The 27,676-nt window shown below is 37.1% G+C and overlaps 1 protein-coding gene across 2 annotated transcripts in view; it reads left to right on the top strand.

Annotated features, from left to right (window-relative positions):
- The window catches only part of calcoco1 (calcium binding and coiled-coil domain 1), a 299,644-nt gene that overhangs the window by 2,530 nt on the left and 269,438 nt on the right, over window positions 1–27,676 (top strand). The window contains exons 2-3 of one of the 2 annotated variants that reach the window (XM_031897196.1): window positions 8,671–8,784; window positions 23,746–23,789. The gene's annotated coding sequence lies outside the window, so the exon portion shown is untranslated. The remainder of the gene's footprint in view (window positions 1–8,670; window positions 8,785–23,745; window positions 23,790–27,676) is intronic. The other variant, XM_031897195.1, reaches the window with a different exon arrangement.

Here is a 27,676-nt window from a genome sequence, read left to right on the forward strand (position 1 = left end):
GCCTGTCTGGTTTTAGACTAGACAGCCCGGTTTTTTAAATGTGATGTCTGGTTTTTGGATCTCAGTCTGGTTTCTAATGGCTCTGTAATGTAACACACCTCTATGTGCAACTTCATGTATGGAGAAACTGCTCCATTTTCTGTGGATCTATTCACAGTATGCACAACATTTAAAGTGGACCTGTCACCCAGGCATACAAATCTGTATAATAAAAGTCCTTTTGAAATTAAATAAGAAACACACATTCATTTTTATATTAACACACCCAAACCCATTATAAAGGCATTTAAAAATCCCAGCTGTCAATCATATATTGCCTGCAGACAAGTACTTTAACTTTTAATTCAGCTCACACTTTCCCCCTCCCTCCTAACCATCTAATTGGGTAGCCAGTGCATGGGCCTGGGCATCTGGTCCCCCATTCTGGCACATACACAAGACTTTGGGGTGATACAAAACTTGACTTAAATAAATGGCACCTGCCAATTGCTGTGATTGTGTAATGCCAGGACTGAAGGAAACAAGTGTTCTATTACTTGAAGTTTAAGTGAAGTTAATTTTTCTTAACAAACACAATAGAAAATAATTTCTAATTATTTCTTAGGGTGCACGGTCCCCTTTAATAATAACCGCGTTCCAATTCATACAACAAAGTATTGACCACACATTACTGCCACTATCAGAAATCATTAACCAAAGAATCAAACAAAAAATACAATTCAGAATAAATAAAAATCATTATTATATTGATGTATTAATAATATAAACAGAATTAAGACACTGGTTCAGCTTTTGACTACATTACAAATGGTATTGTTCTTTTATAATAAAGCAAAAAATATAAAAGCAAGAACTTAATAGGCTCTTAAATCCTTGTGGTAAAAAAAATGATATTCTCATTAAACGTTGCAGGAGCAATTAAAAAAATCCCTTCATATCACATTACCAATACTGGATCATACAGCCAACATGTACACAAGCAAAACAATACTCCTAGGTAGTGATGAGTGAATCTGTTCCATTTTGCTTTGGCAAAAAATTTGTGAAACCACAGAAAAGTTTGTGAAACGGCAAAAAATTCACAAAACACGTTTGAAGCATGCAACTTTTTTAATGCCACCACGATTTTTTTCAACACGTAATGAATTTTTTCACACAAATTTTCACGGAAGTTTCGCAAAGGAATTTACCGATGTGGAAATTTGCTACGAATCCATGCCTGGCAAAAACATTTGCTTATCACTACTCCTAAGCATTGTGAGACCTTGTGTTCGCCTCCAGGATGATTTATCAAAGTTGGGTTTCAAAACTTAAATGTTCGATATTTATTAAGAACAAATAACTCAAAAACTCAAATGTATCTAAAAGCTTGTGAGTTCACATAAAAGCCAATTGGAAAGCCCAAGTAAGAGTTAAAGGGGTTGTTCACCTTTAAATTAACTTTTGATATGATGTATGCAATTGGTCTTCATTTTTTTAAGGGTTCTCAGTTATGTCAGCACCTCTCCAGTTTGGTATTTTAGCAGCTGTCTGGTTGCTAGGGTCTTTACCCTAGCAACCAGGCAGTGGTTTAAACGAGTGATGGGAATATGAATAGTAGAGCACCGGCATAGAAAGATAAGTTATAAAAAGCAACAATAACAATAAAATTGTAGCCGCACAGAGCAATAGTTTTTGGCTGCCGGGGTCAGTGATGCCCATTTGAAAGCTGGAAAGAGGCAGAAGAGGAAGGCAAATAATTCAAAACCTATAAAAAATAAACAATGAAAACCATTTGCAAACTTATAAGGAATTGGGCATTCTATACCTTTATAGAATGCTCTACTAAAAACTTAGAGGTGAACCACCACTTTAAGCATTTTTTCCATTTGATTTTTTCAAATCTTTCAAAAAATGTTGTTTGTAAACCCATTAAAAATGATAAATAGAATGCAAATTCTCTGCATTCCAGTGTTTTTTCACAGTAATTCAATCATGTTTTATATATATATATATATATATATATATATATAATTATATTATTTTATATATAAGTTTTTTAATAAATAAACAAACATTCAAGTTTAGTAAGTTTTTTACAGTTTATTCAAGTTAGAAACAAATTTGAACTTTGATAAATAGGCCTCCCTGTATATTTCAGATACGTGACACATTAGTAACATTCTGTTTACACAAAAGGGATACTGTATTATACATTTTCATGTAATATTCCTCCATACATACTTGTTTTAGTATGTCTTCCAGGCTTTCTAAATCCACCTAGGTTTGTATGTTGCTACATCACAGATTTGATGATTAGCTCTAACAAATGAATTGCTACTGGCATATTGTATAAATACTTTGCAATTGTTATATACATTTAGAGGCAGATTTATCAAAAATCTAATTTACCAATTTTTTGCTGATTCATAAAAACTAAAAAATCTAAAATTTGTACTTATTTCTTAAAAAAAACCCAAATTGCAAAACCCATCATTATATAGCTACATAGTTACACAGGGTTGAAAAAAGAACATAAAAAAAAGACCATCAAGGGTCCATAAAGTTCAACCCTTCCAAGTAAACCCAGCACACCTAACCCACACCTACCAATCTATACACTCACATACATAAACTATATATACAACCACTAATACTAACTGTAGATATTAGTATCACAATAGCCTTGGATACTATGCCTGTTCAAGAATTCATCCAGGCCCCTCTTAAAGGCATTAACAGGATCTTCCATTACAACATTACTAGGAAGGGCATTCCCCAACCTCACCGCCCTCACCGTGAAAAACCCCCTACGCTGCTTCAAATGGAAGCTCTGTTCCTCTAATCTAAAGGGGGGCCTCTGGTGCGCTGATCACTTTTATGGGAAAACATAACATCTGCCTATAATCCCCTCTAATGTACTTCTACAGAGTAATCATTATCAATGACAAATTTTGAATTATGCACAAAAATTAGCTTGAATTGTTCTAATACAACTCCCATGAATTTCTAAATGAACTCAACAGTTTTTAAATGCTGAATTTTTATACTTGAGCTTTTGATATTTTGCACTAGATACCTGAATATTCAAGATTTGTAAACTAGAATTCAAATTTGTGATTTTTTTCCACAAAAAAAATCTTGAATTGTGGTAAAAACTTAAATTCAAATGCTAATAAATGACCCCCTCACTGTAGTCATAAATCATTAAAGTGGGTAAAGGTAGATGGTCCCATAGGGAGGCCTATTTTATATAATTCCCCAGCCTGTACTATAATCCACATCTTGACTAACAGAATTTTTGAAAACATAAAATCTCCTCATTCTCTAAGCTTCTGCAGTACAGACATGCCTAAATATCAATATTCCTAAACTGCATAAATGTCAAAGAGATAAATATATGCTTTATTCTAGTTTTGTGTATCTTCTTAATCTTGAAAGGGAATTGCAAAATTAGAGGAAAACACAACATTATGCATGATCTGGGCACCCTATTTGATAGCACAGTAGGAAAAGAAGATATTGATAGAAAGCACAATACTCTAGATTACAAATTAACAGTGCAGCTATGAATGTAGATATTATTATTATTATTACTACATACCGTGTAATGTCAAATACCATATCATACTTATCCTTGAATAGGGATGCTATAAATACAACAAGTGTATAACTACTATCTGTCTCCAGTGTGCCTTTCAGGGGGAAATCTCCATGGTTTAAATTTGGCAACAAAACCATTTTGTGTATCAACATTGTATTATATGTACTAAAATATCCTTGGTCCACATGCATATTTTCTAGTTCGTTAAAAATGCACTGCCAATAATAATGTCTGCCAATAAATCATCTTGAGTTAGAAAGTTCAACAACTTCATTGCTGTTCCAGTAAAAACGCCTCCTTTCTTCAGATCTCATCGAATGCTCATGGGCTGATGGAAAAATGTATTTATGACCAACCTTCCGTACAGCTTGTTGTGTAGACTCCTGATACATTTATAGAAAATAATATGCCCTTTTTAAAGAGATACTGTCACTTTAAATGTTGTAAACTTTATTCTTCATTTAATATAGTATATAGCATAATATATAGCATATATAAATATTTAACTAATATTAAACTAACACTTTACAAAGAAGTAGGATAGAAATTATGTTTGAGATGCTGTACCAGCTAAAGACAATTACAGCCATTTAGGAAGAAAGATCTGTCCCCCCAAAGATGCCCCCAGAAGCCCCCCGTCTTCTTTTCTGCTAATTCCCTACACGTGTCTAGGTGCTGCTGTCTTTTACCTGAGCTTAGTGACCAATTTACAATCTACAGCATATACATAATCTAAAAGTCAAAATACAAGGCTAATTAGTAGTTAATTCAAATTATCATATGGCTGCCCAGAAACCTGTATAATCAGAATTTAATAATCAGCCTTGAACTTTCTAGTCTCAAGTGCTCAATGTAAAATGAAAATATATTATATAAATGTATTTATTTTTAGTACCAGTCATCACAAAACACTGACTATATAATGGCCTTAAAACTTTGTTATAAAGATTGCACTCAAGTAAAGTTTTGTAGAAAATATTAATATTTATATAATGTTTAATATTTGTCTCATCATTACAAGCTTATAAGATCTGGGATCTGGAAGTAAAATGTGGCTTTAGTTTCTTTGTCAAATTTGCCCTAATTGGCAAAAAGTATGTTCAGCACAGGTACTTTTCATTGCACCAACACTGGAACATTGACACTGAATGGGGTACTGTGAGCCCATCCTCTGGAATACAGCAAAGGTCAACTGAGCTTGCCTTATTGAAACACTTCAAGCAAGTTCTTTTATTTAGCTTTACTGTGTGGTATCTTCAAGCATAGGCTATGGGACAAGTTCAAGCAGAGGTACGAGAGAACAGAGTCAAGATAAAATAATTATATATCATGTTTTTATTGGGAAGATTTTAATGAAGGGGGAGTAAGATGTATTGTTATAGAAAGTTGCGCTTTGTGTCTGTGGGGTTTTTTTTTGTTCAGTTTGCACCTTGGCCCTGGAGCCCTAAAGTTCTACGCTTGCGTGAGTGTTTGATAGCCAATTCTGATATCTTATAACATTTGAATTTCTTCCCCCAACATGAAATAATAATTATGTGTACTTTTGAAAAGAGGTATCATGGCCCAACCCCTGCCATGAATGCAGCAGGTCAGACCCTTTTATGACTTTCAGGGGAGTGCCATCATCTGATGTCAGAGTTATGGCTTTTACAAGGTTATGATCATTCATTAAAAGAGCATAAATCATTAAAGGAGGAGAGTCGGACTATATAATTAGACACAGTGTTTAGAAAACCCTGCTTAATACTAAACGTCATGTCTGCATTATAATGGGAATGTCATCCTAACTTTTTTGCCATAAACATGGGGAACATGTATCATTCCAAAAAAATCTGCACTGACTTTTTGGTCAATGAGGTGTGTGTGAAACATGTCCGCAGTACTTGCATTTACAGCCTAAACATAAGAAATCCATGGGGCATTATTATTATTAACGCTTATTTATGAAGCGCAACATATTCGGCAGTGCTGTACAGTAAATAAGTATATACATAGAACAAACAGATTGAATACATGTTATAACTGACACAAGAAGTAATGAGGGCCCTGCTCAATAGAGCTTACAATCTAAAAGGAGAAAGGCATAACCTACACCCTTTAAAATGATTTTGATTTTTAGTAGCAAATGGTTTCAATTAATAGAGCTTCTCCAGCAGAATCCTGCATTGAAATGCATTTTTCAAATACACAAACAGATTTTTTTATATTTAATTTTGAAATTTCACATGGGGCTAGCCATATTCTTCATTTCCTAGGGTGCCATACCTCCCTGTAGATATCAGAACAGTACTCAATAGTAAGAAATCCAAGTCTGGTTTGGGACTCCTCCAGTTACATGGGAGTAGGAGAAACAATAGGTTACCTGAAAGCAGTTCTAATGTGTAGCGCCGGCTCCTTCTGAAAGCTCAGACTCAGGCACAATGCACTGAGATGGCGCCTACACACCAGTATTACAAATAAAATACATTTGTTGGTTCAAGAATAAAATTTTAAATGATAAAGTAAATTATTTGCTATGTAAACAGTAGTGATGAGTGAATCTGTCACGTTTTTTCGAAAAATTTGCGAAATGCAAAATGCACTTTTTTTATGCGTCCACTACATTTTTTGACTGCCTAGAGTTACACAATTTGTCAATTAAGGATACCCCAACACACTACTATTTCGTGTACAACTCACATTTTTGTTATTTCTACCAAAGTGCAAAAGCTTGCATTAATCAACATTAAACCTCATTTGCTAGTTTGAAATTTAATGGCAACATCATGCATAATTTAGTATTATCAGTGAAAATAGAGACCATACTTCTAATAGTACCCTTAAGGTAATTAATAAACAAATTAAAAAGCAAAAGGCAAAGGACAGATACGTATGGAACTCCACTAACAACAGTGGTCCAATTAGAAATGCTCCATTTCCCAACACTTTTTGTAATCTATCATTCAGCCAGTATTTAGCCAGTATTAGTATGTTCCAGGCCTACATTCCTTAATTTTATCTGTACACGTGCTTTAGCAAAGTCTAAGTAGACCATATCCACTGCCACCCCAGGTCCAGTTTTCTGCTCACCTCCTCATAGAAGGCAGTTAAAATTGTTTGGCAAGATCTATTGCATATAAAACCATGCTGGTACAAGCTCACAGCATAGTGTTTTGAAATGTATTCTAATAATATATCCCTTATTACCTCTTCCAAAAGCTTTCCTAAAACTGATAACAGGTTTATACAGTAGTTTTCAGACTGAGAGCGATATGTATGTATGTATGTATGTATAACTTTATTTATAAAGCGCCACAAGGGTACGCAGCGCTGTACAATCTTACAATATACAGAATTACACACAGGGAGGACAAGTGTTATAATAAATAAATAAAATAAATATATATAAATACACAGGGAATAAGTGCCATGTGGTATGAGACACAGTAGGAAGGAGGTCCCTGCCCCGTAGAGCTTACAATCTGAGTGGTTGGGTAACATACAGGCACAAACTGGAAGGTAAGAGTGCACCAGGTATGGGCATTTGCCCTTAAGCGCAGGACTGGGCAAAATAATGTTTTAGTGCTCCAGAAGGTAACAGCTGAGCTTTTTCTTAAAGAAAGTGGGTGAGTGTTCCCTACGGAGGGATTCAGGGATAGAGTTCCAGAGGTAAATATCCTTTTCGAACAAAGGCACAACATTATCAATTTGCCAATGCCTCAGCACCAGGCCAGACATCAAACAATCTACTAAGCTTGTTTAGTATGCTGGGGTTAAACGATCCAGCTCCGGACTTCTTTCAAACACACCTTCTTTCAAAAATCGGGCAGATATCTATTCAGCAGGTTCAAGAATCTCAACAGTCGAGGACCACATCAGCGCATTGTATAGGTCTGTGTCAAATCATTGTCTCACCAAAGGAGTAGATCTTAAAGGAACAGTAACATCAAAAAATTCAAGTGTTTTAAAGTAATTAAAATATAATGTGCTGTTGCTCTGCAAAAAACTGGTGTTTTTGCTACAGAAAAGCTACTATATAAATAATCTGCTGTGTAGCCATGGGGGCAGCCATTCAGGGTGGAAAAAAGGAGAAAAGGCACAGGTTACATAGCAGATAACTAGTAGATAAGCCCCATATAATGGGGGTTTATCTGTTATCTGCTAAGTAACCTGTGCCTTTTCTCCTTTGAATGGCTGCCCCCATGGCTACACAGTAGCATACTTATATAAACTATAGTAGTCTTTCTGAGGCAAACACATCAGTTGTAGCAATGCAGGGCAACAGTACATTATATTGTTATTACTTTTTATTAGTGCTGGGCGGTATGACCAAAAATTTATATCACGGTATTTTTTTTATTATATCGGTATCACGGTATTTGACGGTATTTTTTTTTCCCCATGCATGATTAGGTGACCACCCCAACCACCCCCCCCAACCGCCCAGCACTACTTTTTATACACTTTCATTTTTTGGTGTTACTGTTCCTTTAATATGTATGGCCAGCTTTAGTTGAAGTAGTGGGAACAGTTGCATTGTAATGCATTAAAGGATATTAATATGTGATATCTAAACCTGAAATGTTATAAAAAAAGAGCACAACACTTTTAGCCTCTTTACAAGAAAAATCACAAACAATATCATAATTAAACTACTAGGCAGTTTTTCTTATGGTTCTTGTTCCATATATCCTCACATGACACCTACTCATAATTAGTCTTTTGGGATTACAAAAGGGCATTTATGCTAATGGATTGTGGCAACTTTCAAAACCTAGGTGGTTTTTACAAGCTTGTTTACCTCTATGGCTGGATGAAGAACAGTGAAACAGGTCAGGTGTATGACTTGCATCATCAAAAACACATCAACTGTTGCATCAACACCACAGCTAAGTGCAGATTTGGACACTTCATTTCAGGTAAAGGTTCACAATTTTTGCACTTGTTGACTTGTTATAAATGAACTCTTGGTTGGAATTAATGCTGTCAGTGGCAATTAGTAATATACACTCACAACCTCATTCATAAAAGATGGGAAATATGCAAAATGCAAAAAATGTTTCTTTTGCTCTTTGCCTACTTTAACTCTGGGGTTCTGCTCTTTGCAGTGCTACAGCTGGATCCTAAAGTGCTTTATCTGAATGCAGCATAGCCAACATCTAGAGGGGGCAGTGGAAGGGCTGATTGTGGGTGCCCCCTGGAATTCACACATGCAAGCTCAGGTATGTAAGTAGCCACAAGGTACTAGGGAGCTCAAAACAATTAAACAAGTGATGAGCGAATTTTTACGACAGCATGGATTTGCAGCGAATGTCTGCATTTCACCATTGGCGAATTGTTTAGGGAAACTTCAACGTAAATTCACAGTGTAAAAATTCGGAGCACAACAAAAAAAATCACGGTCCTGTCAAATTTGGTGCAGTCATGTCAAAATGGGAACAGTCGCGTAAAAAATAAGACGTGGACGACAAAAAAGTTGCGTGACAAATGTGTTTTGTGAATTTTTCGCCGTTTCGCAAATTCTCTTGATGTTTTGTGAATTTTGCGACATAATGGTACAGATTAATTCATCACTAATGGCAGGCATTAAGAAATGGTATTGTGGGGGACAATGGGCACGTACCTCCTCTATCCGTCTACCCCATAGGCCCTCCTGTAACTCACGGTGGCAGCTAGCTGAGAGAGTGGTGGCTGCTCAGAGTTTTCTCATCTTGTGCATGCTGGTCTAACCCGCTCCCTACTTATAACCTCTATCTCTTAAACTTGCTCCCCAGGGATGCAATGGGTGAGGCTGTGCCTTGGTTCGGTCAGCCCTGCTGTGCTTCTAGAAATGGAGAAATGGAAAGTTCTTTGCCCCTTAAAGTTCCAGTGTGGGTAGTAAATAAACCTCAAAGTATTACACAGAGCTTCCATCAGGGAGGGAGGGCTGTCATCAGGGGACTGTAGTGAGGGACCCCATGGCAGAGGGGTTCGCAAGATGGGAAAACATGATTTGCAGGTAACATAATGGGCAGGGCTTGTAGGGAGTGGGTGGGGTTTGGGTGGATCGTGGGCAGACTGAGGAGTGACCAGGGTGAGATCAGAGGTAGTGGCTTTTTTCCCCATTGGGGCCCATTTAATTTGTTGGCACATGATAAATCCCCCCCCCTAAATGCTGTGTTCAACAGAGTGAAAACAGGTCTTTGTCTCGGTTTTGCAGCATATCTGTGTGCCAGCTGTTTATATTTACATTGCTGAAGCACTGTTTAATTAGTTTATGAATTTAAGGTGAACAACTATTATTTTTATTACAGTATTTTAACATTTCAAGCAGAAATTGTATCATTGTTTTATTGTTTAAAAATCACATTTGGGGCTGTGTGTGTAATGTGTGTAATAAGACAGGTACAGGTATATTCTAACAAAGTGTGCTTATTTTGTATTAGATTATGGCACAGGTAAGTCAACATAGTCTTGAATCGCTTCTTGGTTTTGGCATTTTGCAAGCAGTGCATCTAAGCCATGTTTAGCTGTCTCAGCCGTAATAAAGAAATGGCTACACCTTGAAAATGTTTGCAGACAGTAGTGGCCCACCCCCTTCAAACAACAAAAATACAGCCTTTTAATCACAATTCGATTTTGTCCCTTAGTGTATTAATATACATTTCATTACAACAACTAATTAAAAAGTTATAGTGTCCCTTTAAAGTGTTCATATTTTACTATACATATTGTGTACTTTATTGGTTATTATGCAACATGCCTTTAGGGATACTTTCTAGTTTTTTCAATGAGCCATTCATTGCTAACATTATATTAATAATACAGCAGTAACTTATCCTGTCAATTATTATCTCCAAGTAATAATGATTGCATGCAACACCTCTTTTAGTACTAGGGAAACAGAAACAAAACAGTCACTGTCAACTGATGCAGCTGTCAAGCAACAGATGGTGTTAATATCACCTCTAGTGGTGGGGCTGAGTTTTACATAAAATTGAACCCAACATGAAGTACTATAAAATACCAAAAAGGTTCTCTGCTGAATAACGCTCTAAATGCAAAATGGTGGAATGCTCATACAGAGAAATCATTTTTCCTAGCTTTTTTTTTTACAATTCTTAACCCTAAATTTAATAGGTCAATAGAATTTGAGAGGCATCAGTTATGAAATGGTTTGCACTTTGCACCATTTCCTGGGCTTAGCACCCATAGATGCAGGTCTAGAATTCATCATAGTTGTAGTCATGAGCGGCAGTCAGGGGGGTTGATACGTGGGCATCCCTTTGGACACCCCCTAGGTTGGGTGTAATTCAGAGGTGCAAGCTAAGGCACTCCAATGGGCACAAGGTGCAGAAGAGACCATTGTAGGCAGCCAAAAAGTGCAAGGCAGAGTCTGTACTAAAGTTATATGGGCACAAGTGTTTTGTGAATATGTTCCAAAGGGCACAATTTGGCTTTATAAATATAGTTAGCTACATATTGATGGGTCCATGGCACAGATTTATGCTGATATAAACCGGGCAACATTATGCAGTGCTGCAGGGAGATAAGCTCTTGTAGCATACTTTGGGGAAAGGACCATGCAGCTGTATTTAGAGCTACAAATATAACAATGGCTGCCAGATAAACATTTGTTACATAATCACTGTGGATCATAATAAACAATTAAACAAATCGTACAGTTGCTTTCATAAAGATTAATTTGCTTACACAAATGCAGTGTGCAATTTCGGATCAATTCACCATATTTTTTACCTGAAGAGCAGGGTTATTTTACTTCTTTCTGGCGCAACCGCAGATTATGTTTTAAAAAACGCACATTTTTTGTGTCTTTATTGTAGCATTTCTGGTGCTCGTGACCAAATGATGTCTGCAAATTATCTTTTATTGACAACACACAGCTGGCTGTGGGAACCTAGATCTACTACCACCTTTATGACGGAAGTAGCTCCAAAGTTCCCCTGTGTCAGTAGGTTTATTTAAGCACAAGTTGAGAAAGGAGGCAGGTCAGATGCACCAGCCAAGCACAAAAATAGTGAAGTGCAAATGCCTTTATTAAATGGCACAAATATGCACTGCATGCATTGTTCAGAATCCCTGCTATAAGGGAACACACTTTGGTTGGAGATGCTTAAAGTGAAGGTGCTAACGGCAACTTAAAGAGCATTTTTATGCCTGCATACTTACACACTTTTTTAATCTTTCCTTGAAAGAGAAAATGCCTGAGTATAAATAATGCTCAGAGAGAATGAACTGATGATAATATTAGTTACTTTTTGACAAACAATGGCTGTAATCGTCTCTAAATTAGACAGGTGTTCCAATAAATGACACATTTAAACCAAACGGCAGCATTAAAAAGGACATGGATGTTAGAGAAGGATTGATGGCCTCATTTTTTATCACTCAGAACAACTAGCAGCGGTTTATATTTCCTTTTTGACAGGTTTAGAGGCACAGACTCTGTTTGTATGGCCAGGAAAGACAGCTGTGTGACCAGGTGGAGTGGCACGCAGGTTGTGAGATGCCTGATGGCATGTTGGTGGCACTCAAACGTAGATCATCAGAGTGGGTCATGGGGTTGCTCTGTCCAGTTGGGCCAGGGAGCATTTTAAGTTTTGAAATTCCACAATAATATCCTGTAAATAGACCTCCTTTGCAGAGTGTTGTGTATAAATGATGGCACTTCTGTTTACTGCGTATTGTTCTTCCTACATAGATTGCATGCTTTTAGAAGATTTTCTGCGGGTGTGAGTTATTTAAAAGGGGTTATTCACACTTTCTAGTATGTTGTACAGAGTGATATTCTGAGACAATTTACAATTCATTTTGATTTTTTATTTGTGGGTTTTGTGTTATTTATCTTTTTGTTCAGCTGCTCTCCAGTTTGGAATTTTACCAGTTGCCTGGTTGCTAGAATCCAATTTACCCTAGTAATCAGGCAGTGGTATGAATGAGAAACTAGAATATTAACTGGAGAGGGCCCGGATATAAAGATTAGTAAGTAACAATAACAATAAACTGTTGCCTCACAGAGCAGTAGTTTTTGGCTGCTGGTGTCCGTGACTCCCATTTAAAAGCTGGAAAGAGTCAGAAAAGCATGGCACATACTTCAAAAAATACAAAAAATAAAAAAGAAGACCAATTAAAAAGTTGCTAAGAATAGGCCATTCTATACCATACTAAAAATGAATTGAAAGATAAACCACCCCTTTAAGCAGGCCAAACATTATAAGATCGCCAAACAAGTGGATCTTTCTCCAACATGCCCACCTTGAGGTTCGCAATATTGGGCTGCTAGGGACAAACAGTTGGATCACAACAACAGTGATACAGGTCATTGGGGCTATGACCACAGTGATGAGCCAACGGGGTCCTTGTTCCAACAGGACTTGATCAAATCAGCCAGATATCGATTGGGTAGCCCCATTGTAGGACCATGTACACGGGCAGATAAGCTGCTGACTTGTACTGAAGGGGCCAAATTAGCAGTTTAAAGCTACCTGAGTATGGCCACCTTTAGTTTTTCTTCTTGCTGGTATGTACTAGATCTAGTTTGTGTATATGTTTGCCACCTGGCTAATATTTTACCAGCCTAGCTGATAAAACACCTTCCAAAAAAAAATTAAAAATCAAAAAAATTAAAACTGAAAAAAAAATATTTTCCTGTTCATTTAAAAGTTATTGCCAATGAAAAGGCTGTTGAACTGCCTGTTTTGGTGGGATCTGATCAAATGCCCCTTTTGCTTATTTTTTAAAACAGTCCTGTTCATTGTGAGAATCTGTTTAAAAGATGCCAGACCTTCCCAGCAGTTTTCCTTATGGTATGGACTTGTCACTACAACCTGGAGACAGATAGGCCATTTTATCTTTGTTGTTTGTCAGCAACATATGTCCATGAACCAATTTGTCATGCTACTTGACTATGTTAACAATACATCCTTATATATTTTCTTCTTTGGTATGCTCATAAAAAGCTCAGGGGCCAATTTATTAAAATCTGATGGAATACTAAATTAGCACTGAGACTGTTTGTGGCCTTAATACAGCAATGGTCAAACCACCCTGTGTACCATGGAGTGCTCAAAGCGTATTCACAATCTTATGCTTATAATTATAATGTTATGACATAATGATACCTATTACTACCATTACCCTTTACGACTAGTGCAGTGTGCAAGCTGCAGTTTTGGACAAAATTGCCAATGTACAATTACAGAGTAAATGCTGCACACTGGGAGTCGTGCCCACTTCAGTTGTGCCCAATGTGTCAATATCAATGCAATCACAAGTGTGTTTTGTACAAAATCTGATGCAAGTTGCTGCTAATATTTTCAGATTTGGGATTGCGACACTTTATATGATGTTTGTGCGTGTTTCCTTTAGCACAAATCTGCTGCACCAATTGCTACATCTCACTTTGGGAAACTGTAATTACCACCATGTTAAGGATGGCAGTAGCTCCTGGATTCCCCAGCCCGTGTCAATGCTAACCTGTCTATGGTGCAGCAAAACAGGCAAGGTGGACACAATAACACTTGGTACAACTAGGAGCAAGGAACTTGTTTCAACACAGTAAAGTACTTTAAATGAATGGTGATGATAAGTGCAACATTAGCTTCTTATGTGGCCCCCTATAAAGTGTGTGTTTGAGTTTAAGTCTAAATAGATGATTCATTTCTATTCCTTCTCTTTTCTCATAGTAAACATGTATGTATGTATGTATATCTTTATTTATAAAGCGCTACTTATGTACACAGCACTGTACAGTAGAATACATTAATACAAACGGGATATTAAGATAATAATAGATAAATACAAAGTACAACAATAAATACAGATACATACAAGATAATTACAGTTGCAATAAGTTAAGAGTCCTCCACAAGAGGATGGAGGTCCCTGCCCCATAGAGCTTACAATCTATATGGGAGGGTAACTTACAGACACAAATAGGCAAATGCAGTATAAGTGCTATAGGTCACAGTGGGTGACATTACAATATAAGTGCTGGTTCCCAGATCAGGTGCTGGGTGAGTGTTTAGTTTTAAAAAGACTGAGGGAGGATTCTCTCCGGAGGAGATCAGGGAGGGCATTCCAAATGTAAGGGGCAGCAAGGCAGAAAGGTTTAAGGCGGGCAATAGCAGTAGTAGTGGGGAGCGCAACCAAACGATTGCTCTGCAAGGAACGAAGGAGTCGGCCAGGAACGTATGGAGACACAAGTAAATATTGTTCACTAGAAACTACAAAAAAAATGCTTCTTTTAACAGCAAGGGTCTTTTTGTTTGCCCACTGCAATTTTTATAACAGGCATAATAAACTCACTTTGCATTTGTGGTGTTTGTGATGTTTCCAATGACCTGACACAGCTGTCCGGCACAGCGAGTTCAGACTAGGCACGGCATGCCACTTTAAAGAAAGAGGGGTGTTACGGCCCATTATGTCTGTGCTTTAAATTGCAGGATGGAACAGGAGACGTGAGGGAATAAATGCTTTATGGCACTTCAAATGATCATTTAGACCTAAAAGTGACAAAGGGACAAGGGAACACCTATGGCTACTCATATCCTCCCACAGCTGTCTGCCTTGGGGATGAATGGTAGTTCTGCAGGGTAATGCTCTGCTCAGTCTGTACCTCACTACACACAGTGACACAGGTACAATAAACACTAACTATTTCTGACACCTGCATGTTATTTCCAGCTCACACAATAAACTGACTTTCTTATAACATAGTATACGGTAAGTTAATACATATGATTATTTTGCCTAAAAATTTTGTATGGGATCCCGGTATCTAGAAAGCTTGGAATTGAGGGAAGACCTTATCTTGTGGAGGCAAATTTAGCAAAACTCTAATTGTTCTAATTTGTTTTAAAAAAAATTCAAATTAATTAATTTCCATGAATGTCTGAAATGTATCAAAAAATCTAAAATTAAAAAGCACGTATGGGAAAAAGTCATGAAAACAGTGTCAGAAATATGAACACCTCTAACAATTTGAAGCAAAAGGGAAGGGACATCTGCCATTGACTTCTACATGAACTTGACAAATTTTGGACGGAATATTTTCGGATTTGGTATTATCACAGTTTTGTCGCAAAGGAGCACCCCTGTCTGAAGGAGTTTAGTTTGTTTATAAAAGCCAAGTAATTTACACATTTTTTTATGATAAAAAGGCAAATGAGAATTGCTGGATTGGAATTTATTAATAGTTCATTTTCCCTTGAGCATATGGTAAAAATAATCTAAAAATGTTATATGCCCATAATTAACCTTTTTCATTAAAATGATAAAAATAAGCTATAGGGCAGGACAAGAGGACAGATATATAATACGAAATAAAAGAAAGTCATACATGCACACTGCTGTTTTCACTTTTCCAGGATCCATGAGAACTGTATGCAACAAAGCAGTGGTCTTTATCTCAGAAATATCAATAATATAATATTTATGGGACATTTATTCCAATGCACTGTTCTAATAGTATTTGCCATGAGAGATATACATACAGTAGGCTGCCTGTGTGTTCAAAAGGACCATACCCAAATGTATTTTTTCCTGGATTTCCTGTCTGCATATTTACCCATTTACTTATCCAGGAATGACATGAAATCCACTTTGCTAATCTTTGCAAAGCACAGAATGCAAGCTATTTAGGGCACATCTAGGTGCCTATAGAACCATAGCTTAAATCATATCTGAAGAAGCACAATGCTGTAGATCCAGTCTGACATGCTTCTCTTACATTACTTTGACCTCTGTTTCTGTCACATATTTGTATCCAATTATATTTTGTGCCCAATAAAAGCCTTATATACATAGCAGGTAATATATCTCCTCAAATAATTTATGGCAATATTATAATCCACAAATGCATTCAACAAATACATAGCAACAGCAGATTACAACTCAAGGAACTCAAAGGTGAATTCTGATCCTTACAGAGGGTAATAATCTACCAGTAAAGTTTAATGACATAGTAAGTTCCTTTCATGCATTTTGACCAATTGTTCCCATGTTATCAGAACTTAATGAAGCAGAGATCTGCAGGAAAATAATTTGGAGACTATAGGCCATATTCAATCCCATGAGAAAATGTCATTGTTTGGTTTATCATATGAAAACTTTTGGATGAATTTCAATTTGATGAGAAGAAACTTTTCTTCTGATTCTGTTCCATAGACTTTGATAGAGTTTTCGTGTAAACAGTGGGACAAGTTTTCTCATTGAATTGCATCTGGTTCTATGGGAAACTCTGGAATAGAATGAGGAGATAAGCTTTTAATATTAAATTGAATCTGGGCCATTAACACTAATTTGAAAATTATTTGACCACACTACTGATTATTCCAGGAACAACCCTCATGGCTTTGTGTAAAGCTCTGACAGCTCTGATGATTTGGGGTCCACTGGTAGGGACTTTTGGGTGAGAAACAAGACATCAGGCAGGAATGGCAGAGGTTGGGGGTACTGGAATCAGGTGTAAAAGGGGAAACATATGGATATACCATTAGAAACAGGTAATGTTATAGTAAATAAACTTAATATTCCGGATACTTTAAAAGTTACCATAACCAGGCCAAAGAGCACTTTGCATTTGTAAATAAGTCCTAATATTTATTCTGATGTTGGCAGTACATTAGCTGTCTTTTCATACAAAAACCTGCCGTAGGTAAACTATCAACCAAACCAGTCCTTCTAGATGGAAGTAGTCTTGGATGTGCAACTAGTCAATTAGTGTAGTCAATGTATTATTATTATTATAAGTAGCACCATATCCTGCAGTACAATACACAGAGGGGGTTACACATAAAATATACAGAGGTAAAATGATTAGATTTTACAATCTAATGGAGAAGGGGGAGACACAAAGTGGCATATGGGCAAGATTATGGGGCAGATTTATCAAAACTTAAATGTTAAACTACCACAAATATTAGTCATTTATCACAAGATCCGAGCTAAGAAATCAGTTGCGACTTTTTTGACTTTTCGGCTTGTTGTAAAAGGGACATCTGCCATTGACTTCTAAATGATTTTGACAGGTTTTAGCTGGAATACTTTTGAGTTTGGACTTGTCAAGGTTTGTTGCATAGTAAATCCCAAAAAGTCATACTTTTTATCCTTGACTTTTTCAGGGTTTTGGCATCAAAAAGCCCAACTCAAAAAAATCACAGCTTAGTAAATGCCCCCCCCTATGAGCCAGGATAGTAAGAGACATGGCATTGAGTGCTACAGTTACCAGTTGCTAAAGAAATGGGTTTAAATAGATCATTTACAGGTTGAACTACTGGTAGAATATCTGATGGAATGTGGGAGGGAATTCAGAGAAGGGGAGCAGCTCTAGCAAAGTCTTGTATATGAGGATGTGATGAAGTAAAGTGTGAGTTGTTAAGGAGCAGATTGCCAGAAAATTATAAACAGTGTCCTTAATAACCATTTAACATCATGTTTTCCAGATCTTTCCAGTGATTCTAATGGGCCGTGATACTCTAGTCTTGTGCACACTTGTCATGTGATAACAGTTCTGGTTCTACAGTCTGGTGGACAATGGGACTACTGAAAATTGATTTTAAATCAAACAAATTGATAACTAGGCAGGTCACATGATGGACTTAAATATGATTATTTACAGCTTTTCTTTCTTTTACATATATTATATAATATGTTTTGTACAAGCAGCTACTTTATACTTTGGATTCTGTGAATCAAAAGATACTATTTGACTTCGGTATCGAACAGTGATTTTTCTACTTGAAAAAAATCCCAGAGCTGTATATTGACGTGAAGTCTTAGTGCAAGCAGAGAACATATTCTTTCAATGAATGGGTGCTAGCATTGTTTCTATATTTGTGATGAGCTTAACTAATAACCTGGCTAGACTACATTAGCCTTCCCCTCCCTGTTTTGTTTTTGTTTCAGCTTTAGTTCACCTTCTCCACCAATGCAGATTCTTTTAGGGCTTAATATTGATTGGCAACTTCTACCTCACTTGTCACATCACAATGCAGTATATTATTGATGAGAAAATCTCTCCTATTTTGCAGAGACACCTCCCAGTATGTCAGGTCAGACTTTGCGTCCCTGGGTAAATAAGCCATAGCACACAGGGGATCACACACTATTTCTTTTCTCTCTCAATTTCCTTCTGTCCATCAGTTAATCACATAGTGCTGCTGATTTTGGCACAGCGTGTCTAGAAATGGGATTGCGGATCAACTTTTTAAGTTTATTTTCGGCTTTAGAAAGAAGAAGCTTGGCTGCCAGTGGCAGTTTTGTTAGATACTTGTTGAAAGACAGTGATGTGCAACCTGTAATTATGAACAAATGCATAATAGTAAACATTATTTTATTGACTAAAAAGAAACCCTTATAGAGCCATTACATTTAAACAGAGCATACAGAGAATAGTTATTTACATAAAAAAAGGAAACATAATTAGGAAACATTTTACTTTTTTTTATTTGATTCCAGGCTATGTTGGATCTAAAAGAGAAAACTTTTAGATGGTTTGAAAGTGACCAAATTAAAAAAAAAAAAGTCAAAATGTGTGTTTTCCCATTAGGTTCCCAAAGTGGGACATGTAGACATTAAAGGTGGTGTTGCTAAATGATGAAAGGGTTCTCTGTTTAAATGATTTTGCTGTCTGGTCCTGGAAGCTGGGATGTTCTGGAAGGAACAGGCAGGCCAGACAACGCATTCTGTTGGTCCAGCTCACATATTGGAGAAGACATGTCACAGAAAGGCTGTCCTTTGGAAAGGTATTTCATTGTAGCGAGAATGTAAGAAAGATCAGTCTGAGCAGGAAGGCTACCTGTCTGTGCTAGGTATTCAGAGAGGGGCTGGGGCGCCACCTGCCACTGCAAGGAGCAAAGGGAGCTTTTGATCAAGGGACTGGAGGTGAATTTATTAACATTGGAGACAAACATCGCCTCTGATGTTGCCCATAGCAACCTATCAGATCTGTTTTCTAACTTGTAGATGATTGGTTGATGAGGAATTCAAAAAACCAGGAGGCTAAGCAATTTCCCCCCAAAGTATTCTTACGAGTAGGGGGGTGAACACAAATGTGTTTTCTTACTGGCAGTCCACAAGAGGATCGGTGAGGGGACAGAATAGATGTGTGAAGGCCATGCCCAGTGGGAAGGATGCATTTTTATGATTTATGTATGCACCCTTGTGTTTATTTAAACTGCCTTAAAGGGAAGTAAGGATCCCACAAGCTTACAATACGAAGAAAAATCACAGAGAAATTATAGTAGTCCAACATTCCATTTTCACAGGTATAGAATGAGAGCTCAGAATTTAGGGGCATACTTACTACATGCTCCACCAGACCAGGCAATTAAAATGGGTTATATACTTTATTTTATTTGATATTTTACATTTTTGATAAACATCCTAAGGTTGCAATACACTGACTTGCCTTACAGTTTGGCCTACATGCCAAGAAGCTGGATATTGTGTGATTTTGGAATCCAGATGGATATCATTATTCCAATCTAGTGACATGACAACAATGCCCTGGGTCCCCTCAGAAAACAATCTTCAGAGGGGCTAACATGCACATACCCATCCCTCCCTCCCTCCCTCCACCCACCAGCCCATGTCCCCCACTCCTGGCCACTCACGCTGAGTGGGTAAGAGAGAGGCTGTGGAGAGGGTACTTCTTTACTTTACTGTAGGTTGTAAGCTCTTTTGGGCAGGGCCCTCTTCACCTCTTGTATCGGTTATTGATTACTTTATATAGAAAGAAATCGCCATCGCTCGGTCTAACCCACGCTGTAGTGTTGACCAGCTGCTAGAAACACACTATTGTGCCAGCGCTTGGTCTAACCCACAATCTGGAGTTGACCAGCTGCTAGAAACGATAAAAAACCATTACCTATACACAAAGAAGAAGAAAGTTTGCCAGCGCTTAGTTTGCCTTTAAAAATAATTTTTACAAAAAATGAGGTGTTAGTACCACACTTTGGCCAAAATATGTAAGCTCACGTGCCACGTCAAGGCCCCTCATTATACGTGAGTCCTACACTGTCTAATGACTTTGAGTCTGTGATGCAATTAAAATAAAGTCCCCCAGAAAGCAATGTGACTGAAGTGGCCAAAGTGTGGTACTAACACCTCATTTTTTGTAAAAATTATTTTTAAAGGCAAACTAAGCGCTGGCAAACTTTCTTCTTCTTTGTGTATAGGTAATGGTTTTTTATCGTTTATAGCAGCTGGCCAACTCCAGATTGTGGGTTAGACCGAGCGCTGGCACAATAGTGTGTTTCTAGCAGCTGGTCAACACTACAGCGTGGGTTAGACCGAGCGCTGGCGATTTCTTTCTGTGTTTTGTGTACAAATTGTAACCAAATTTTGCTTCTAGCTGCTATGTAGCCTTAAATCAATGAATCACTTTCATGTGTGTACTAATGAGCTGGGGCTTAAAAGCTCCCTGCTTTTTCACTAGAGCCTTTTTGAGCTGAAGGTAGGTGCAGTGGGTCTTAATACTCAGTCACATTGCTTTCTGGGGGACTTTATTTTAATTGCATCACAGACTCAAAGTCATTAGACAGTGTAGGACTCACGTATAATGAGGGGCCTTGACGTGGCACGTGAGCTTACATATTTTGGCCAAAGTGTGGTACTAACACCTCATTTTTTGTAAAAATTATTTTTAAAGGCAAACTAAGCGCTGGCAAACTTTCTTCTTCATTGATTGCTTTATATGTTACTCTGTATGTCCAATGTATGAAACCCACTTATTGTACAGCGCTGCGGAATATGTTGGCGCTTTATAAATAAATGTAAATAATAATAATCCCCCAGGTCTCCACTGCAACCACTACCTCTATAATTCCTCTATAGTTGCTGTTCTGATCGCTAAGGCCATCAGCCTAAATAAGTCCATTCCCTCACACCACCAAGGTGCTATAATTGCCCAGGCAGTCAGACAGTATAGACCCACCTGATAAAATCTGGGCATATATGGCCACTACCTTTAATGTTAGATGGAGGTGGTTTTAAGAACAATTAAAGGTAGTGAAGGAATTAGAAGAGTGTCCAAAAACAAATGAAAAAATAAGTGTGCTCATTTTTGTTTTTACTTCTTTATGTCTCAGTTCTCTTCCCCCCCTTTTATTTGCCTTTTAAAACAGAGTATAATGTCAATAAATCCAAAGCAGCAAAATGGAAATTTAAAAGCCAGATCAAGAAAGTCTTGTAGGTGATTATGACTAACCCACCCATTGGTGAATAATAAATTATATATGTTATAGTTAATAATTAGTTGTTCCTGATATACTAGTACAACATTACTGCAGTGTCTCTTTAGCTTAGGGGCGATGGAACATGGGACAATTTGGGGCACATTTACATCTGCAAATTCCAATAGCTTAATTACTATTCTAGTAATTAATTGCTATGGGTGTGCTTGTCAGGTGAATGCCACTTTTGAAAGAAAACTGTCACCTTTCCAGGGGCCACTCACCTGACAAGTGCTTGCACAATCATTTCCAGCCAGGTAATTGCCTTAAAGAGATACTGAAAGCAGAAATAAAACGTTTTTTACATTTATCATGACATTGTCTTTGCAATAATTTTGCCTTAAAAGTATTTGCCTGATGCTTTTACATTCCCTATCTGATCCCCCATGTTCCTCTATGAGGGGCGGCCATATTTGTGCAGCAGTAGGCAGTTAGCATTGGAAGCTGTAACTGACAGGTTGAGAAGGGACAGTCAGGTTGGCAAAACAGTCAGGTTTAGGAACATCAGGTAACAATTACTTACAAAAGCAGCCCTATCAACATGACCTATAGGGAACCTTTAGGGGCATATTTTTCATTTTTTTTATTTTAAAAATTCGAGTAAACTCATTTCCACGAATGTCTTACAGTTGCTAAAAAGTCTGAACTGAAAAAGTCCAAGCGAGAAAAGTCGCAAAGATCCCAAATTTTGTGACATGTCGCATTAAAAACGCAAGTCGATTTGCTGCACAAAAAAACAGCATCAAAAATCCAAAACCTCTAAAGTTTCAAAGCAAAAGAGGGATCTTCCAGGAAAGGGAAGGGACATCTGCCATTGGCTTCTACACAATCTCGGCAAGTTTTAGCTGGTGTGTTGTCATATTCGAATGTTTAGCCATTTGGATGCATAGTAAATCTTGAAAAAGTTGCAACTTTTTTCAGAAAAAAACCCAAATTCCGATGGTTAGTAAATGGTCCCCTTAATGTACATTAATATTTTGAGCAGTCATTTTTAAGTGTCGGTATCCCTTTAATGGAAAATCATCATGATTTATTTATATAGTACCAGTAAGTAAACAATAATGTAACCTAGAAGGGTTACTAACAAATGGAATGTGATTTCAGGAGACCTGGCATTCTCCCTGATAGCTAATACCATTACCCTAACATTAGGTTACCATTTCCTGTTTCTGGAAAACCTAGCTCCTATGTAACATTATTTTTCTATATTTGTTTTGTAATGTGTGTTATTACAAGCATGCCTTGACACATATGCAACAGGTTTTAGAAATTATATTGTTCTTTTGTCTGTTAAGCAAATAACATTTACATTATGTGGTTTCTAGTTGCTTATATAACACAGTACGTAATATGCAGTGCATTGTGTGGTTTATCTCCCATGTTATACCAGTATATTTAATAGAACTGATACAAATATCTGAATATAGACCACATGACTCAATATACAAAAGTGTATATAAGTTCTCATTTTGCTTTTTGGCACCTGTACATATACCATCGCTAAACAAGCAGTCATAAGTCTTTAGCCCAGGCTGTGAATATGAATGTGATGTTCTATGTAACATCTCATCTATAGTTTATGTGCTTGTTTTACAATCAGTTTTAATAGCTAATATGGAGTATTAATTAGTCTGTTTTGGCTGTATTTCTAGTACCTATAATGCAAGTTCCTGCACTATATAGACTAATGTGAAACCTAAATACAATAGCATGTTTCTCACACACCATTCCCTCTCTACAGTACTAAAGCTGTCATTATTATCAAGTTTCTGCAGTTCCTATTTTGGACACATTTTCAAATTTTGGACAAAAGGCTGCTGCATGTGTTTATAGAGGTCAGGGGATCTGGCTTTTAAATGCAGATAAGGTTTCTTTATTCCAGTATGCTTATATCTCATAAGTGGGAAAGAAAATGTTCAACCCATTATTCTATATTTTCATTTGCAGGGTAGCTTCAGGGCCATTTACAACTTGGTCAGTAAGCCCTAAAGGTAAGGCATTTACATTTATTAAAAGAATAACTAAGAGAAGTCAGTAAGAGAGAGTTCTGGTTAGATGCTTTATTTCATCATTACAATGCAATTTTAATTGTAAAAATTGCATTTGTTAGACCTGCTTAAATGTGGAGTGTTTTTAATACATAAATAATTGTTTAAATAAGTTTTATTAAAATGTAATATGTCTCGATAACCAGAAAAATGGTACCAAATGGTACCAAAACGGGGGACACATTTTGTGTTTGTGCAACAAAAAAACCCCAGTAGTGAACCCTTTTCATTTTTGTGATAGTAGGATTGCGATTGTGAATCTTTTAGTTTGCACGTGTGTGCATTGAAGGTAATTAAACTTCTTAATGAAAAAGTCACAGTCACAATTACACCGTCTTCAAGCGGGTGTTAAACATTTGCAATGTAATAATGTTTAGTGAATAATATTACATTGCAAACAGCACTAAACATTCCCAAAAATGCCATTTTACAAAGCACTTGCAGTTTTTATTACAATCCCCCTACTGTGTCCTGGTGCAAAATATAAAACACAGTCTTCTCTCCGTTGATAAAAGGGTCACTAAATACTTCTGCAGGTTTGGAAAAACTATATTCATTTGTTCAAAAAAGTTGTTTTAAATATATTCTGTTAAATGTAGAAATCGTCTTGATCTTTAGAGTGAATTTACTGCAATGGGGTTAACCTTGGTATGACAAAAATATATAGCGCCATACTGGAATTATAAGCTAATAGATCATTTGCTGGGTTATAATTGCAGGCTTAGTAGGAATTTCCATTCAGTGTGTCACAGGAAAATGATTCTATATATAATATCTCTATGGTGTAACTTTACAATAGGTTAAAAATATATGTGACTCTCCTTATATCTGGGTGTGTTGGGCATCACTGTTTTGTTATAAACATTGGTATACACATTCAAAGAGAAATTATACCATTTCTGTGAGATGGGTTGTTAGAACATACAGATGCCCAGGCATAGCAGTGTCTGTATTATAATTGGAAAGAAGTAGATATAGCAAGAAGTAGAGAATATCTGTGCTGCCATATATGCTTGATAAACACCACACACGCAAAGAGCAGATTGCTTTCTAGGGGGGAATTCATTAAAAGTTGTTAAAGTTGTTAAAGACAAAGTTGTTCTGAGACAACTTGCATTTGTTTTTCATTTTTTATTATTTGTGATTTTTCAATTATTTCGTTTTTTTGTTCAGCAGCTCTCTATTTTGAAATTTCAACTCCAATTAGGTTGTAATGGTCCAAATTACTGTAGCAACCATGCAATGGTTTGCAAGAGAGACTGGAATATGAATAGGATATGGCCTAAACAGAAAGATAGGGAATAAAAAATAAGAATAACAATAAAATTGTAGCCTCACAGAACAGTAGTTTTTTGGCTGACGGGATCAGTGACCCCCATTGGAAAGCTGGAAAGATGTAGAAGAAGAAGGCAAATAATTAAAAAACTATACGAAATAAAAAGACGAATTGGAAAGTTACGGCCATTCTATAACATACTAAAAGTTAACTTAAAGGTGCACCAACCCTTTAACTGCATGCCTTATTGATAGTCTAGTAACTGACTGTAGTATCCAAAATATTCTGCACCTTACTGAAAGAAACTCAGCAGCTTTATTCTGGTAAGCAGAATCAAATGTAATGTCCAGAAATATTGTTTATATAGTTATATATTTCCTTATTTAAAAAGTAGTGGAATCTGACATAAACCATTGTAAAGCTCTGTGTTGTTGGTTGTCTTCTTTGTAGCTATTTGTGGCAAGCTTCCCTGAAACATTTCCACTTGGTTTCAATCATATCATGCCATAGGGAGGGGCCGGCAGGGCTTCTGCAAGGAGATCCTGGGTCTAGGCACACTGCTGGTTAGGAGGGGCTATGGAGACAATTATACAGATATATAGTTGGTTACTGAAAGCAATAATATAGTTTGGGAGATATAAGTTCTGAAATAAAGTAATAAATAATAAAGTATTTTAGAGTTTATATCTCCCCTTAAAGGAACAGTAACACCAAAAATGAAAGTGTATTAAAGTATTTAAACTATAATGTACTGTTACAGGTAAAGTTGTGTATTTGCTAGAGTAACAGTATATAGTTTATATAAATAAGCTGCTGTGTAGCCACGGGGGCAGCCATTCAACCTAGAAAAAAGGAGAAAAGGCACAGGTTACATAGCAGATAACAGATAAGCTCTGTAGAATATAATGGGGCTTTATCTGCTATGTGCCTGTGCCTTTTCTCCTTTGAATGGCTGCCCCCATGACTACACAGCAGGTTTGTTTATATAAACTATAGTAGTCTTTCTGAGCCAAACACACCAGCTGTACCAGCACAGAGCAACAGTACATAATATCGTAATTATTTCTATACACTTTCATTTTTTGGTGTTACTGTTCCTTTAAGTAATCATAACTGTGGGAAAATTTCAAAGTTTTGTATTAGAAAGCACTAAGTAAATTGTTCACTGCAACTTACACATGATTTACCAAAGCATATACTATGTAGTTTTTAGATGATTATTATGCTGAAATTCTAGGGGGAAAGGCAACATAATGGTTAAAAACCATGGTGATTTCACTTCTGAATTATGCACATTGCACAGAGCACTGCTTTGGTGAACTAGTCCTCTTGTGTTTCATACAGCTATAGTATGTATAGTAAGTAATTACCTTTAATTTGTATACCACCCATTTCAGATATTTTAATCTTAAGATTTCACCTGGCATAAGCCTGAAATCAGAAGACTGAATTAATATTTATTTGGCAGAAGCAACACATAAATAGGCTTTAGGTTTCCTTATCAAAACAGTCTTGTGGCTTTCTTAAGCCTTAAGTAATACTGGCTTGGGTGCCTGTCTCCGAGTGACGTTTCAGATCAGTTGCCCAGTTTTCATCCCCAACACAAATGCTATTACTCAAATGTTTTTGAAAACTTGGAATTTCATATGTTTTATTGAAGTTTAAAACAATACTGACACTTTCCTATATCTACTAACTAGTAACGTGTCAGTTTTATTACTTGTATTACACAGGTGTAGGGACCCATAGGGTTAACAATTCCTATAACTATAAACCATACCTTCCAAATTTCCATTGTTACTGGCAGATGCCCATGTTTTTTATATTGTTCATTATTGGCCATATGCCTATTGACCACTTCCTGCACACTATAATATAGTGTTCAGCAGGAGGTTGGTACTTCTTCTTTGGCTGCATCTGTTGAACCAGGTGGATGTTCCACTGAGTCTGGGAACAACAAGGTCCCGGTAAAGTTGCCCTAGAGACATCACCTTCTAGTAAAGTCGTAAACGAGGATCAGCTAGTGCAGGCAGGGCCGGATTTACAAATTTGCCGCCCCGAGGCCGCGTGAACAGGAAGGGGGGTTGCGCGCGCATGCGCAAATGGGGGGGGTTCGAGCTCGCATGCGAAGAACAATTTAACCCTAAAGGTTAGGGTTAGGGGGGGTTGCAAGCGCGCATGCGCCATAGGCCAAAATTGCATACGGAGCAGTGGGGAGAAGTCCCCATTGCTCCATATGGGAACACAAATTTTTAGATGATCTTTGTGTGGCGGGGCAGCATGCCGCCCCCAGGTTTCTGCCGCCCTATGCCCGGGCCTTTGTGGCCTCTCCACAAATCCGGGCCTGAGTGCAGGATAGATATATGTTATAGCACATTCTAGGAAAATCATCCAGATTAGAAATAGCTAGCAAGAGCAGCTTCTTTGCTCCAACAAGGAGAGATAGCTGGGAGTAGTCTCCTAACAGGCTCTGCTGCCTTAGTGAAGGGACTGCAGTAGTGACAAGGGTCTCAGGCATAGTCTTCTCCCTGATCCACATCTTCTTGTATGGGAT

Source organism: Xenopus tropicalis, chromosome 2 (assembly GCF_000004195.4).
Source record: "Xenopus tropicalis strain Nigerian chromosome 2, UCB_Xtro_10.0, whole genome shotgun sequence".
NCBI classification, from domain to species: Eukaryota; Metazoa; Chordata; class Amphibia; order Anura; family Pipidae; genus Xenopus; species Xenopus tropicalis.